This window comes from Chiloscyllium plagiosum, chromosome 28 (assembly GCF_004010195.1).
Source record: "Chiloscyllium plagiosum isolate BGI_BamShark_2017 chromosome 28, ASM401019v2, whole genome shotgun sequence".
Taxonomy (NCBI): domain Eukaryota; kingdom Metazoa; phylum Chordata; class Chondrichthyes; order Orectolobiformes; family Hemiscylliidae; genus Chiloscyllium; species Chiloscyllium plagiosum.
The window spans coordinates 8484536-8501535 of NC_057737.1; the positions used below are offsets into that span (position 1 = coordinate 8484536).

General features: G+C 45.0%; 1 protein-coding gene and 1 long non-coding RNA gene across 2 annotated transcripts in view; both read right to left on the bottom strand.

Annotated features, from left to right (window-relative positions):
- LOC122563931 (multidrug and toxin extrusion protein 1-like) overlaps nucleotides 1-17000 on the bottom strand; it is a 192997-nt gene that overhangs the window by 53000 nt on the left and 122997 nt on the right. The window lies entirely within an intron of this gene.
- The window catches only part of LOC122563934, a 24217-nt gene continuing 13560 nt past the window's right edge, over nucleotides 6344-17000 (bottom strand). The window contains exon 3 of the long non-coding RNA XR_006315779.1: nucleotides 6344-6380. This is a non-coding gene — a long non-coding RNA (uncharacterized LOC122563934). The remainder of the gene's footprint in view (nucleotides 6381-17000) is intronic.

A 17000-nucleotide genomic window follows, 5' to 3' on the forward strand; every position in this document is an offset into this window, starting at 1 on the left:
AGCTGGATTGGAAAGTGATCATTTATGATCCTGAGTTACTCGATTCCTATCAACTGATCGCTTGAGAAGCCAACTCAGTTCTCAAGAGTATTCAAACAGTGTCCAGTCTCACGCACAGTTAACCGTTTCTTGTTATTGATTGAATTTTAACCTCTGCCACGAAATGCATGATCTAACTTATTGTTTAATCAGTCCTGTAGCCAACACGTAAATAATAGAAAGGCTCGCCAATAAACTGGTGCTGTTTTTTTTTCCCTGACGTGCAGTCACTATTGAGATGCAGCCGCCAATGACTGCACAGCAAGATCCCACACAGCACGCTCATGATGTGGGATTCATCTGTTTATGGGGGTTGTGGACTGAGGGATGAGTATTGGCCAGGGAACCAAGGTCAGGGGCTGGCATGGTGCCTCAGTGGTTAGCACTGCTGCCTCACAGTGCTAGGGACCCGGGTTCGATTCCAGCCTCGGGCAACTGTCTGTGTGGAGTTTGCACATTCTCCCCGTGTGTGCGTGGGGTTTCCTCCGGGTGCTCCGGTTTCCTCCCACAATCCGAAGATGTGCAGGTCAGGTGAATTGGCCATGCTAAATTGCCCGTAGTGATAGGTGCATTAGTCAGAGGGAAATGGATCTGGGTGGGTTAATCCTCAGAGGGTCAGTGTGGACTGGTTGGACCAAATGGCCTGTTTCCAAACTGTAGGGAATCTAACCTCTCCCTTGCGACTTTGCATGTATTTGAGAGAGCCTAGGGTCTCAGGTGAACATCTCAGTTCAAAGATGACATTTTATTTATTCATTCAGAAAGTGTGGGTGTCCACTGGCTGGGCCAGCGTCCATAGCTCATCCACAGTTGCCCTCCAGAAAGTCAGGTGAGTGACCCTCTTCAGCTGCTGCAGTCCAACTTGGTGTCAGAGCACCCACAGTTCTGTTAGGGAGGGGTTTTGCAGGAGTTTGATCTCCTGACCTAAAGGAATGATGATGGAGTTCCAAATCAGGGTGATGTGGAGCTTGGAGGGGAACATGCTTGTGGTGGTGTTGGAGAGTTATAGAGTCACACAGCATGGAAACACTCCTATCGGTCTAAGCAGTCCATGCTAACCAGAATCCCGAACTAAACTAGTCAAACCTGCCTGCACTTGGCCCCTATCCTTCTAAGCATTTCTTACTCTGTGTAAAAATTATCCCTCCATCTTTTTGAATCTTCCTCCTCTCACCTTAAAAATATGCCCCCAGTCTTGAAATCCGCCATCCTAGGAAAAAGACACCTTATCTATAACTCTTATGATTTTATATGCTTCTATGAGGTCACCCCTCAACCTCCTACTCTCCAGAGAAACATGTCCCAGCCTATTCAGCCTCTCCTTATAACTCAAGTCCTCGATTTCTGGCAACATCCTGGTAAGTCTCTTCTGGACCCTTTCCAGTTTAATAACATTACGAATACCAGCTCCCTTGTCCTTCTTATTGGTGGAAGCTGCAAGTTTGGTTCATGCTGTTGAAACAGTCAGAGTGAGTTGCTTCAGTGTATCTCACCAGTGGTACACACTCCTCCTACTGTGTGTCAGAGCTGGAGGGAGTGGATGTTGAAAGTTGTGGATGGTGCCAAACAAGGCGGCTGCTTTGTCCTGGATGGTGCCAAGTCTCTGGAATGTTGTTATGGCTGCACCCATCCTGGTAAATGGGAAGTATTCCATCACATTCCTGACTTGTGCCTTGTAGATGACGGACAGGCTTTGGGGAGTCAGGAGATGAGCTACTCACTAAAGTTTTCCTCATCTCTGACCTGCTTGTGTAGGCATTGTATTTATATGGCAAGTCCAGTTAAGTTTCAGCTCGATGTTGACCTCCAGGATGTTGATGGTGGGGCAGTTAGTGATGGTAACACCGTTAGCTTTGGGGAGTCAGGAGGTGAGTTCCTTGCTGCCTATAACATTCCAGCATTCCCTACAGACTGGGCTGGAGTGTCGGCCTGGATTATATTCTAAACTGACACGGATAGTAGAGAAAAGTTTGGGGATGGTGAATTATTCTCAAAGTGTAGATTGCGAACCTGTGCAGGTCTTCTTCATCAAAGAGGAGAAAGTGAGGACTGCAGATGCTGGAGATCAGAGCTGAAAATGCGTTGCTGGAAAAACGCAGCAGGTCAGGCAGCATCCAAGGAGCAGGAGAATCAACATTTCGGGCATGAGCCCTTCTTCAGGAATGAGGAAAGTGTGCCAAGCAGGCTAAGATAAATGGTAGGGAGGAGGGACTTGGGGGAGGGATGTTGGAAATGCGATAGGTGGACACCCGGACCAACCAACCCAACCACCCCGTGGCTGGGACACCCGGACCAACCAACCCAACCACCCCGTGGCTCAACACTTCAACTCCCCCTCCCACTCCACCAAGGACATGCAGGTCCTTGGACTCCTCCACCGCCAGACCATAGCAACACGACGGGCCCTATTTCCCACTGAGCTGCTATCGAGTAAAAGGGCAACAGCATGTCATCATTGCTGAGATCAAAAAAACTACCAGAAACACCTCCCTACTCTGGTGCCTGGATGAATGATCCACAGAAATCACTTTCCCTGTCTTTCTTTTTTAACTCAGAATATTTTTGTGAAACTATCTGCATTCCATCAGCTTTATTCATAAGATCATAAGATGTATGAGTAGAAATACAACATCCAGCACATCAAGTCCAAACCAACATTCAATGAGATTGTAGCTGATCGGATAATCCACATCTCCACTTTCCTGCCTTTTTCCCCCATAACCCTCGATTCCCTCATTGATTAAAAGCCCTCCATCTTAGCCTTGATAATACTTAACTCCCCACCCCGACTGCGGTAAAGAATTGCATGGATTCACTCCTCTCTGAGAGAAGAACTTCATCCTCATCTCTGTTTTAACTAGATAACTACTTACTGACTGAAACTTTCCTGGACTGCCTCCAATACCAGTACAATGTTCCTTCGGGAAGGGAAACCAGAACTGTTCTCAGTGTTCCAGCTGTGGTCTGGGCAGTGCCTTGTAGAGTTTCAACATTCTTATTTTTACACTCCATTCCCTTTGAATTCCAGCCAACATTCCACTTACCTTCACTATTACCTGCCGAAGTGATGCTCTAGAATCCCGAAATCTCACTCAGCTGCAGCTTTCTCCGGTCTTTCCACGTTTAAAATAAAAATATTTCGCTCTTTTATTCTTCCTGCTGAATTGCATAACCTCACAGTTTCCCACAATACATTCCATCTGCCGAGCTGTAGTTCACTCATAGACTCACAGAGTTGTACAGCCCGGAAACAGAGCCCTCGGTCTAACTTGTCCATGCCGACCTACATTATCCATCCTCCCATTTGCCAGCATTTGACCCATATCCCTCTAAACCCTTCCTATTCATATAACCAACCTTTTAAATGTTGTAATTGTCCCCACCTACCTGACCATACCCTCTGTAGGTTTCTTGTGTTATATGATCTATCTGGTAACTAATTGTGGCCCAGCGTTGATCCCTGTAGCATTCCACTGGTCACAGGTCATTATCCTGAAAACACCCCCTATCCCAACTCTTCTTAATGGAATTAGGAGTGAAAACAATGACTAGTTTCCCCTTTGCCAGTTTTAAACCACCCTGAGTGATCAGCATTTGCTCCCATTGCCCCTCTGAATGTGACAGTGACATGTGCAGCTACACACAAACCTCCAGAACATGTTCACAGTGATTCACTGCTTCTCCTGACAGTGCATTGTCGCAGTTCCTGTTACCTTCCTCAGACACCTACAGGGACAATGCCCTCCTAATCATATTTATATCAGTATTCGCAAATGATGTATGATCACATGATCAGTGGGAGCTGGTTCTTTAGCAGCCTCATCATAGATGCGGGGTCTTAACCCGTATGTAGTTAGTGTTTACCACGGTTAAATAAAACAACAGTGCCAGTTCGTATGTCAAAGCCTCCTGTAATCTTTACCAACCTGGTCATGTGGACCCAACCTCAGTCAGTGCCATTCATATGGATCTCGTCAGAGCAAGACACCCACCCTCAATGGCTTCTCTTCCAGTTACAGGATGGTTACCTCTGGGGTCCTTCACAAGTCCATTCTTGGCACCTTCCTGTTACTTCCATCCAAAGTGAGGTGGTGAAGTATTAAATTAGATGCTCCAATAAACACTCATCTTTTTCTTGCTAATAGATTTATTTACAGAATGCAGGCTGCTTACTCCTCCTGTGTCCCAGGTCTTTTAGGTGTTTAATCAAACAGTGCCCTTCACTTGTATATCTTCACAATATCACAAACGTATCAACCAATCAATAGCTATGATCAAATCTGAGTATTACTGAAAAAGGAGTCATTTTGTCAAAGCTTTTCACCTTGTGCTCATCAGGACGGTTTGCAAGAATCCCCGTGTGAAGGGGGACAATGGTTTCTGTTGTATGAGAAGAGTAATCAGAAGTCTCATCTCAAACGGAATAAAATGTTCCTCCAGTTTACGTTGGTATTCCTGCAAGGCTGTGTTTGCTGACAATAGCACATGCACATTGAACCAGCCCAGAGGGAAGGGGGGCCCTGAGAATGGGGAGGGGCTCAGGAGAGGGGGTTGTAAACTCCCCTCCCTGTCCCCATTCCCCTCTCGTCCTTTATTGTCCTTCCCTGTCCCTCCCCTCCCCGTCCCCCTCTACCCCATCCTGGGCCGTCACTCCCTGTCACTGAACCCCATTTCAGAAACGTGCTTCTCCTCTGTGCATGCTCAGTGCGGCTTGTGCATATGGTGTCACACAAAGCGGGTCTGGTCATGTGCTTTTGGCAGGTGCCGTTACCCCCAGTTGAGGGTGTCCACAGCATTCCTGCACAAAAACAGAAATTGCTGGAGAAACTCAGCAGGTCTGGCAGCGTCAGTGGACAGAGAAAAACAAGAGTTAATGTTTGAGTCAGGTGATCCTTCTTCAGAACTGATTGTATCTAAGAGAAGGTGGTACACATCCTGATCGATAGGTGGAGATGGAACTCAGAGAGACAGGAAGATGTTCAGGCAGATGGTATTATGCCAGAGAAGAAAAGCTGATAATGAGGACTGTGTCATGACAGGGCCTGGGAATGTGGGGGTGGCCAATGGACATAGGAGGAGGCGTTAAGGTTCCAAAATGATTGAATTCAATATTGAGTCCTGAAAGCCGCAGGGTCCCCAAGTGGACAATGAGATGCTGACCTTCACTGGAGCACTGTAGCAAGCCTGAGACAGAGATGTTGGCCAGGGAAAAGGGTGCAGTGTTGAAATGACAGGCAACAGGAAGCTTGAGCAGGACCTGGGTGTTCCACAAAGCAGTCACCCAGTCTGAGGATCATCTCTCCAAAGCAGAGGACACCTCATTGTGAGCAGTGAATGCAGTAGACTAGATGGAGCGAAGGGCAGGTAAATCACTGCTTCACTTGGAAGGTGCATCTGGGACCTTGGATAGTGAGGAGGGAGGAAGTAAATGGGTAGGTGTTACACCTTCTGCAGTTGTAGGGGAAGGTGCCGTGGGGCTGTGGGAGGGTGAGGGTATTGGGTATGGAGCAGGAGTGGACCGGAGTAACAGGATGGAATGGTCCCTGTGGGACACTGACAAGGGAGGGGAGGGGAAAGTGTGTCTGGTTGTGGCAGAAATGGTGGTTAGATCTAAAACTGCCTTTTGGGAAATATCTCAATGAGTGCAAGGTAAAATACTTTGATAAAGGTGTATTTTTTCAGCAATAACAAAAATACCATTAATTTGATTATTGCGTCCTATTTCTCATCCACAAGCTACAGGTAATAGCATTATCCAAAATGTCAGCATCACTTTCTGCAGGCCAGCTGCCAACATTGGACTACCCCATCTCTATTCTCTGGACCCTTAAGTGTCTCTAAAATTGTTAGTCTGCTTCTCTGAGAACCCTGTGCATAAATTTCCCCAAATTCAAAACGGGAAAGTTTCATCAGCATTCCTCTTCCTTTCAGCAATGTTCAAACTCTTTTCTACCAAGTGTTTACATATTTTGGTGATGACTGGAGCCCACCAGCAGAAGCAGATTTTTGTGTGAACTTGGCTTCATGTTGTCCTTTGGTCACACCTTCACTATTCCTTCTGCAGTGAGTAACCGTACTCTGCCTGGGGTTGTTCCCTGGGGTCTACATGTCCTTTGTGAGAGTGAAGTGTATCACCAGTCCAATGGCCAGGATCAGGGGTCCTGAGAGGAAGGCTAGCCCATGGCGAATGATCGGTTGTTTTGTGGACAGGATTTCTCCGACTGTGATAACTCCAGTGTCCACAATGGAAGCCTCATCCATCACCTGGTTCTCCTCTGTCTGTAATTTGATTTGATGATCACATGGAATTGGATTCACTGCTCTATTTCCTGTGTCCATTTCTGTGGGGGACATTGAATCATTGTGAGCACATGATGACACTAGTTGATGGGATTGTTTTTGCGATGGTTGGTGATCAGATATATTTAACAAAAGGTCATGATGTGGAGGTACCGGAGTTGGACTGGGGTAGACAAAGTTAAAAATTACACAACACCAGGTTATAGTCCTTTCAAACAAACCTGTTGGACTGTAACCTGGTTTTCAACTTTAACAGGGGGTGTTAGTGTTGGATAACATCACTGGGCTAATAATTCAGAGACGTGGTAGGGCTGTGTTGGTGGAGTGAGTTCCAGCACAGCAGGTGGTGAGATGAAAATCCAATTAATACATTTGGTTATAAAGGCGATAAAGGCTTGTAGAGGTGATGATGACAACTATTATTGATCGTTGTAAAAGTCCAAATGCATCATTCGTGGAAGGAAAGCTGCCATCTTTGCCAGAGTTGATTGCCTATGGGGCAACCCCTGCTAAGGGGTTGACTCTTAGCAGCCCCTTGGAATGGCCTTGCATGCATTCAGTTCAGGGGCAATTAGGGATGGACCACAAATGTGTGACTTGCTGATCCCGTGAAAGAATAAAGGAAAAGGAAAGACCAGTGTACTCCTCCATGACTATCTCTCATTGGCCAAGCCCCTTGATCCATATATGGGAGATCAGTTCTGCAAATGGTGACCAACTTGGGTTCCTGTTTTTTTTTTGACTCTGTGTTGTATCTCTGCATTCAACTGTCAGAGGGCCAGCTCAGGAACCAAGTCCCTGAGACTAAAAGAATTCCCATGCTATGGATTATTTTGTGTGCTCTCTCCATTGTGACTGGATTAAAACATACAAATTCATGAGGGAACATAATAGGGCAGATATGGAGAGAATGTCTAGAATTATCCAGAACATAGTAAAGACGTTGTAAAACTTTAAAGGATGCAGAAAAGATTTACAAGGAACGGAGGGTTTGAGCTACAGGGAGAGGCTGAATAGGCTGGGGCTTGAGGGGTCAGAGGCTGAGGGGTATAGAGGATTATAAAATCATGACGGGCATGGATAAGATAAAGAGACAAAGTCTTTTCCCCAGGGTAGGAGAGTCCAGAACTAGAGGGCATAGGTTTAAGGTGAAAGGGGAAAAATATAAAAGGGATCTAAGGGCAATTTTTTCACACAGAGGGTGGTGTGTATATGGAATGAGCTGCCAGAGGAAGTGGTGGAGGCTGGTACAATTACGGTATTCAAAAGGCATCTGGATGGAGACATGAATAGTAAGGGATATGGGCTAAGTGCTGGCAAATGGGACTCAATTAACTTAGGGTATCTGGCCAGCATGGACAAATCAGACCGAAGGGTCTGTCTCCATGCTGTACATCTCTGTGACTCTATAACTCCAGAACTAGAGGCTCCGTGTTTAAAAATAAGGGGTCACCCATTTAAAACAGAGATGAGGCAGAGTCTTTTTCTCACAGAGGGTTGTGAGACTTTGGTGAAAGGAGGTGGAAGCAGAGGATTTGGATGTCTTTGAGGTAGAGTTGGATAGATTCTTGCTGAAGTAAGAGGGTAAAAGGTTATCAGGGGAAGGTGAAAGGTTATTGGAGTAGGTGGGACTGTGCATTTGTGGTTACAATCAGGTCATCCATGATATAATTAAATGGCAGAGCAAGCTCCAGAGGCAGAATCATTGATTCCTGCCCCTTGGTTCTACGTATCAAACTGCTGCTGTGCTATCAGAGGGTATAATCTCAGATCAAGGGCTTACCCATTTAAGGCAAAGATGAAGCAAAATCTTTTTCTTGCAGAATGTGTGGAATTCTTCACCGCAGTGGGCCTGCAGTTGGGTCATTAAGTGTATTCAAGGCTGAGACAGGCAGATTTTTAATCTGTAAAAGGAAGTTAGGGTACCGGGCTAAAGGCTGGCCAGTGAATTGAATTGAATTTGTCTCGCGAGCAATACAGGCAGATCACAGAGTTAAGTAGCATAGATAAGTAAATAATAAGTAAACAGTGGCAAAAACAAAACACAGGAACAAGCGAATGTTAAGAGTTTGTGAGTCCATTCAGTATTCTAACAACAATAGGGTAGAAGCTGTTGTGAAACCGGCTGGTGTGTGTGTTCAGGCATCTGTACCTTCTCCCCGATGGTAGAGGTTGTAGAAAAACATTGTTGGGGTGGGATGGATCTTTGAGAATGCTGGGGGCCTTTCCTTGACAGTTGGCCTGGTAGATGGATTCTATAGATGGGAGGTTGGCCTTTGGGATTGTCCGGGCCGAGTTCACTTCTCTCTGTAACCTGTCTCCGGTCTTGAATGGTCCAGTTGCCATTCGAGGTGGTGACACATCCAGACAGAATGCTCTCGATGGCGCACCTATAAAAGTTGGCAAGGATATTCGCCGTCATGCCAAATTTCCTCAGCTGCCTGAGGAAGAAGAGACATTGTTGGGCTTTTGTAACCAGTGCTTGCACATGAAGAGTCCAAGAAAGCTTGATGTGAATGACCACTCCCAGGAGCTTGACACTCTCCACTCGTTCCATCTCTGTGCTGATAATGTGGAGGGGTGCATGAGTAACATCCCGCTGAGAGTCAATAATGAATTATTCAGATTTGCCGACGTTGAGAGCTAGGTTGTTCTCAGTGCGCCATTTTTCCAGGTCTTCCACCTCCCATCTGTAGTCTGTTTTGTCGCCATCTGAGATTCGACTGACTATGGTAGTGTCATCAGCGAACTTGTAAATGGCATTAGTCTGGTAATTGGCGACGCAGTCATGGGTATACAGTAGGGGGTTCAGTACACACCCCTGGGGGGCTCCAGTGTTGAGTGTTAGTGAGGATGAAATATTGTCCCCAATCTTCACTGATTGTGGCCTGTGGGTGAGGAAACTGAGGATCCAGTTGCAGAGAGTGGGGCTTAGTCTGAGATCACCAAGTTTAGTAATGAGTCTCGAGGGGATAATAGTGTTGAAGGTTGAACTATAGTCAATGAGTAGGATTCTTTTGTAGCTGTTCTTGGTGTCAAGGTGTTCTAGGGAGGAGTGAAGGGCAAGTGATATGGCATCTGATGTGGATCTGTTGGTCCAATAGGCAAATTGGAGTGGGTCAAGAGTAGTGAGGAGGCTGGAGTTGATTAATGCCATGACTAGCCTTTCAAGCACTAATGACCACCGAAGTTAGGTCCACTGGGCGGTAGTCATTGAGACATGCTGCATGGGCTTTCTTAGGCACAGGGATGATGTTGTCAGTTGCTGTGACAAAATTTAGATAACTGAGTTAGAACCCTGGAGGACAGAAAGAGAGACATCCTGATTTGTTTTGTATAAAATAGCATTCTCTTGTTTACATTTTCTTTAAAAACAGACACTGTGCTGGATTGACAAGATGGATTCCACTGATCACATGATACCAGTTGACCACAGTTTCTGGAAAGATCTGATCAAGTGTGACCATGGAACAGAAGCTTCCACCACCCACCTGCAAGATCACACCCGTGGCAAGGACAAGGTGAACCGGAGTCAGTTCTGAACAAAGGAGAAACGCCACCAAAGCTCTGTATGGCTTGAATTGATAAGATCATTGAATTCCTACAGTGTGGGGGCAGGACATGTGGCCCATCAAGTTCACACCAACCCTCCCACGAGCATCTCACCCAGACTGATCCTTGTAACCCTACATTTCCCATGGCTAATCCACCTAACCTGCACATCCCTGGACACTGTGGGAAATCTAGCGTGGCCAATCCACCTAACATCTTTGGCCTGTGAGAGGAAACCAGAGCACCTGAAGGGGACCTGTGCAGACACAGGGAGAATATGCAAACTCCACACAGACAATCGTCCAAGTCTGGAATCGAACCCAGGACCTTGTAGCAGTGCTAACCACTGAGCTAATGCACTGCCCCAATCCTGGTGACAGTGATGACCAAACACAATGAAATGTGGACAGGATGCCAAAAACACAGCTATCTATCAGTTTGGGGAAGCCTGTCTCTTGACTGAAGCTGCTAGTTTTTGAAACTACCTTCATTTTCTTTTTATTCTTACATGAGATGTTTTCACTGGCTAGTCCATAGTTTATTGCCCAGAGGACTGTAAAGAGTCAATCACATTTGGAGGTTTGGAGTCAGACCAGGCAAGGCTGGCAGATTTCCCTCATAAAGGACATTAGTGAACCTCATGGTTTTTGTTATGTTTCATCACCATTAGGTTAGTTTTCTATTCCAGATTATTTTTTATTGAATTCAAATTTCACCACCTGTGGGATTTGAACTCATGTCCCCAGTACACGAGCCTGGAGTTCTGAATTGCTGGTCCAGTAACATTACCGTTGCCTCCCCTATTCAGCTTTCACTTCTGTTTGTAAGTCTATTCATAACACCCAAGGCACAAGCAGCTCCTGGCTTAACCAACAGCCCTGTGGTTGACCGTACACTCCAGGGACAGCAACTCACCATCAGTGTCTCAAGGGCAATTAGGGATTTGCAATACATGCTGGCCCAGCCACTGATGGCCACATCTCATGATTTAATATAAAAAAAGCTAAATCCCTAGACACATTATCCCACAATTTCTGCAAAGAAACCAGTGTTTTGCCCGCAAACTGAGCCGTTCCCTTGCTTAACCCAAAATTATCAGCAATTTGACTGTCTGTGAGCAGTCTTTCTTTACCTGTTGATCTATACTGGCTTCGTGCAGCAGGTATTCTGTGTGAGATGTCCACATTTTACATTACACCTGCATTAACCAGAGCCTTGAAGCAAGACAAAAAAAATTGTTAAAGCCCTGTTAGGATTCACCTGAGGCAACACTTTCTGTACATCACAATCTCCCATTTCATTTTTATTTATTCAGTCATAGGATGTGGGTATCACTGGCTGGGTCAGCAGTTATTATTCACTCCTACTTGCCCAGAAAAGATTTAACAGTGGATTACATTGCTGTGGGTCTGAAATCTCATGTAGTTAAGGCCAACAATGCATGGAGGATTCCCTGAAGGACATTAGTGATGGGTTTTTAAACAATGATGATATCATTGCAGTTCTTTAATAAGATCCCTATAGTGCAGATAAAGGCCATTCACCCATCAAGTCTGTACTGAGCTTCTGAAAAGCATCCCATCCACACATCCCTAGGCATTATGGACAGTTTAGCAACCGCCAATCCACCTAACCTGCACATCTTCAAACTGTGGGAGGAAACGGGATCACGGGGAGAACATGCAATCTCCATGTGGACAGTCACCCGAGGCTGGAATCATACCTGGGTCCCTGGCGCTGTGAGGTAGCAGTGCTAACCACTGAGCCACCGTACTGAGTTTCACTATCTGCCGTAAGTGAGATTGGAAACCATATTATGAAAGATGTTCTTACCTGAGATACTGGTTCAGTGATATTACGACTGGGCCACTTCCAATCAGAGTGTCTAGCATCTAATCTTACCTCATCAGATGCTTCCTTCCAGTTCATTCTGCAAACCACTGTTAGATAAACAACAAATCGTACAATTGCAGACATGAGCATTCCAGTCCAGAAACCTGCAAAATAACATGGGGGCAGTGAGCATGGGATGCAATGCTGTTGGGCTTTCCTTCCATTTCTGTTCATTTAAGAAACATTTTTGCTTTTATCAGGTCAACCTGTGAGGTGCTATTTGTCCACTTTTAGTCACAGCACCCCTGGATTCAGGAGGTAAATAATTTAGCCACGACCTCACTCCTGAATTCCATCCAACTATTGGAGTAAATGGGTCTGAGTAGAAGGTGGGCAAGATCCTGGCTTAGCTCAACCATGACACATGCTTCCAGCCAATATTCCAGGGTGGCACTGTGACTAGCACGGCTGTTTCACAGCCCCAGGTTCAATTCCAGCCTTGGGCAACTGTCCATGTGGAGTTTGCACATTCTCCCCATGTCTGTGTGTTTCTTTGCCGGGTGCTCTGGTTTCCTCCCACAGTCTAAAGATGTCCAGGTTAGGTGGGTTGGCCACGCTAAATTGCCCTGTAGTGTCCGGGGATTTGCAGGTTAAGTGGATTAACCATGGGAAGTGTAGGGTTACAGGCATGGGGCACGTCTGAGTGGAGTGCTCTTCGGAAGGTCGGTGTGGACTTGATGGGCTGAAATGGCCTGCTTCCACACCGTAGAGATTCTGTGATTCTTTGGCTACAAGTGAGAATTGTACACGATGGCTCAGTGGTTAGCACTGCGGCCTCACAGCGCCAGGGACCCAGGTTCAATTTCTGTCTCGGGTACATGGCTATGTGTCATTTACACATTCTCCCCATGTCTGCGTGGGTTTCCTTCGGGTGCTCCGGTTGCCTCCCACAGTCCATGTGCAGGTTAGGGGAATTGGCCATGGGAAATTGCCCGTAGTGTCAGGTGGATTAGTCAGGGGTAAATGTAGGGGAGTGGGTCTGGGTGGGTTGCTCTTCGGAGGGTCGGTTGGGCTGAAGGGCCTGTTTCCACGCTGCAGGAAATCTAATCTAATAATACAGAGTATTGATCAACATTGGCCCCAAGAACCATTCAGGGCCGGTTAGACTCATCATACGACAGGGGTGAACTAACTTAACTCTCCAGTACTGATTGCAAGGTGCACTACACCTTTAGAGAGTGGGTGGAGGGGTTGCTAATTGCCAGTAAAGAACAAAGGGAACAATTATTCAAATTCATACCAAAAGCACCAAGTTTTGTAGCAAACATCAGTGCTATTCCAATGGGAAACCCAATCAGGGAACAGCCAACTAGGTTACCAATAGCTCCCAGTTTCTGCTTCCCAGCTCCTCTTAACACTCCACCATTGATACACTGCAAACAAAGCATACCACAGTTATTTTATAAAGACTTATAATTTCTGCAGAAAGGAAACAAAACATAATGGCTTAGCATGTAGTTGAATCATTCTGAACCAATAGGTTACATTTTCAACACAATCACTGATGTTATGGAAGGAGGAATCGCTCATGTGAACAATAGTCTTTCTTGGAACACTCACACTGAAAGTAACAAATGAAAATTATTTTCTAAATCTATAATCTTACTGCACACAATGATTGGAAGTCTCCTGAAAGTGTAGGGATGCCAAAGGGAAGTTGGAGCTTTCAAGACAGATTTTTGTTGAATCAAGTTATCAGCGTTATGGAATCAAGGCAGAACAATGGACTTTAGACACAGATCAGTCACAATCCCGTTGACCAGCAGAGCAGGTTTGAGGGGTGGAATGGCCTCCTGTTCCTAAGATCCAAATCCATGTGCCTGTTGACCCTCTGGCCACAGTATCCATTGCAATGTGATAACAGTCAATGTGATATCACTTTCTGTCCATGAGACTCACTTCAGAGAGCTGCATATTTCAAAATGTTCTCATCAGCTCCAATGGAACTTTAGTTGACACATGCATTAAAATTCAAAACAGGGCACTTTTCAGTCGAAATGCTTTAAACAATTCCAAGGTCAAAAGGATTAGAGATGAATATCTTCAGGGATTTCTCCAGTTGTACGTTCAGTACTTGTTTTGAAAAAATACCTTTTCTGTCAATAATTGTCAAATGGGGAACTTCACTTAGTTACCTCAGAAGGTCCCCCACTATCGACCGTATTAGTGTCTTTCCAAGTTACTTTACCCTTCATGAAGCTCTTAATTGTAATGGGCACAGCAAAAAATTAGGGGACTGTAATAGTGCTCAAGACAGTGTTGCAGCAATCCAACAATTTGGAAACCAAGACGCCTCCTATTCTCAAAACACAGAAGAAATCTAAAACCAGCCCACACTAAAAATCATGCAACACCAGTTTATAGTCCAACAGGTTTATTTGGAAATACTAGCTCTCGGAGCGCTGCCCCTTCATCAGGTGGTTGTGGAGCAGCATCATACAACACAGACTTTATAGCAACAGGATTGCAGTGTCATGTAATGTAATATTGAATAAATTTAGCTTCAGTCTTTCATCTTTTAGAATGAACATGTTAGTTTTTATTCTTTCATATGAGGGTTACCTCAGATTACAACAAGATCTGGACCAGATGGGCCAATGGGCTGAGAAGTGGCAGATGGAGTTCAATTCAGATAAATGCGAGGTGCTGCATTTTGGGAAAGCAAATCTTAGCAGGGCTTATACACTTCCCGCTTCAGGCGACTGACTGTGTGGAGTTTGCACGTTCTCCCCGTGGCTGCGTGGGTTTCCTCCGGGTGCTCCGGTTTCCTCCCACAGTCCAAAGATGTGCAGGTAAGGTGAATTGGCCATGCTAAATTGTCCGTAGTGTTACATAAGGGGTAAATGTAGGGGTATGAGTGGGTTGCGCTTCAGCCGGTCGGTGTGGACTTGTTGGGCCGAAGGGCCTGTTTCCACACTGTAATGTAATATAATCTAATCTAATGGTAAGGTCCTAAGGAGTGTTGCTGAACAGAGACCTTGGAGTGCAGGTTCATAGCTCCTTGAAAGTGGAGTCGCACTAGATAGGATAGTGAAGAAAGCATTTGGTATGCTTTCCTTTATTGGTCAGAGTATTGAGTACAGGAGTTGGGAGGTCATGTTGCGGCTGTACAGGACATTGGTTAGGCCACTGTTGGAATATTGCGTGCAATTCTGGTCTCCTTCCTATCGGAAAGATGTTGTGAAACTTGAAAGGGCTCAGAAAAGATTTACAAGGATGTTGCCAGGGTTGGAGGATCTGAGCTATAGGGAGAGGCTGGACAGGCTGGGGCTGTTTTCCCTGGAGCATCGGAGGCTGAGGGGTGACCTTATAGAGGTTTATAAAATTATGATGGGCATGGATAGGATAAATAGACAAAGTCTTTTCCCTGGGGTCGGGGAGTCCAGAACTAGAGGGCATAGGTTTAGGGTGAAAGGGGAAAGATATAAAAGAGACCTAAGGGGAAACTTTTTCACGCAGAGGGTGGTACATGTATGGAATGAGCTGCCAGAGGAAGTGGTGGAGGCTGGTACAATTGCAACATTTAAGAGGCATTTGGATGGGTATATGAATAGGAAGGGTTTGGAGGGATATGGGCCGGGTCCTGGCAGGTGGGACTAGATTGGGTTGGGATATCTGGTCAGCATGGACCGAAGAGTCTGTTTCCATGCTGTACAGCTCTATGACTCTATGTAAATCTAAGAACTTTTTCAAAGTTACATTCTCAGTACAGCTTTTAACAATAGGCATCATCTCAGCTCAGATAATGCATTGTTTATGGGTGAATTTGTACTTGCAGAATTACATTTTATTTTGTTCAAAACTGCATAAATCCATGTTAGATTCTGTAACTCCCATTTTAGAAATAGAATCAGTCTGACCTAACACTGGGACACAGACAGACTTTAATTTCGTACCTTCAATGCATTATCTGAGCTGAGATGACACCTATTGTTAAAAGCTATCTTGAAGATGAAGAAACCAAAACTAACATGGTCACTCTAAAAGATGAAAGACTGAAGCTAAATTTATTCAATATTACATTATATGACACCGTAATCCTGTTGCTATAAAGTCTGTGTTGTATGATGCTGCTCCACAACCACCTGATGAAGAAGCGGCACTTCGAAAGCTAATGTTTCCAAATAGACCAGTTACACTATAACCTGATGTTGTGTGATTTTTAACTTTGTCGACCCCAGTCCAACACCAGCACCTCCAATTCACGAAAACCATCCAATACAGCTTTAAAGACTTGACTGAAAGTGGGTGTAAAATGATTTGCCAGATTGTATCTGTATTAAAGCGGAAAATGGAAGCTTGGAACTATAGTGGGATCCCTGGTGGGTATTGCAGGTAAACAAAAATGATAGGATCGAATACACTTCAAATTATGGAGTCAACTTTTAAAAATAGTGAGCAACAGGACATCACTAACAAGCATGCACTTAGCTCACCGAAAAGCTCACCGAAAAGGCATCGATCCAATGAAATGCTACACCCAGTGGAATTATTTTTGCAACTAAACCAACAATTTCTCTGGAAAATTAAAGAAAGTGACAATATTGGAGAGTTTTCAGATGATCCCTTAAGCAATTTTCTAATTGTGTATTGATGAGCTTTTATGCTGTACAATATTATTTATGAACTCATCACTGGTGAAGATATAGTCCACCACGTTCCTTATTGCTCCAATTATCACTGCAATGATGAAGGTGATGCATCCTGTGGAAATACACATAAAAACATGAGGAACTCGACAAACACATAACCTTCAGTCAGAAAGGGTCATTGGACTCAAAGCGTTATTCTGTTTTTCTCTCCACAGATGCTGCCAGACTGTTGAGTTCCTCTGGTATTTTCTGCTTTTGTTTATTTCAGATCTCCAGCATCTGTGGTTGTTTGTCTCATTTTAATATAATCGAGTCGAAGTTCCAGCTAATTTTTTTCTTTAAATGTTACTGTTTACCATCCCCTTTCCCAACAGATGACCTCCCCACTCTATGTCCATGTGACTCCTGGCCTGGGTTCAGTTTAATGGACTTCACACCTCCCCACCACTCCCATAACTTGTCCCAGGACCCTTCCCCCTGATTAATCACAGACAGTAAATGTCACCCTATATGACAGGGGTGAAGGTAACATTTTCATTGTGTCTTTTCCCAGGGCATTTGGACCAGTTGGTTTCAAGGCAGCCAATACGGTAAATAGAGTCATAAGATGGAAACATTTGGTCT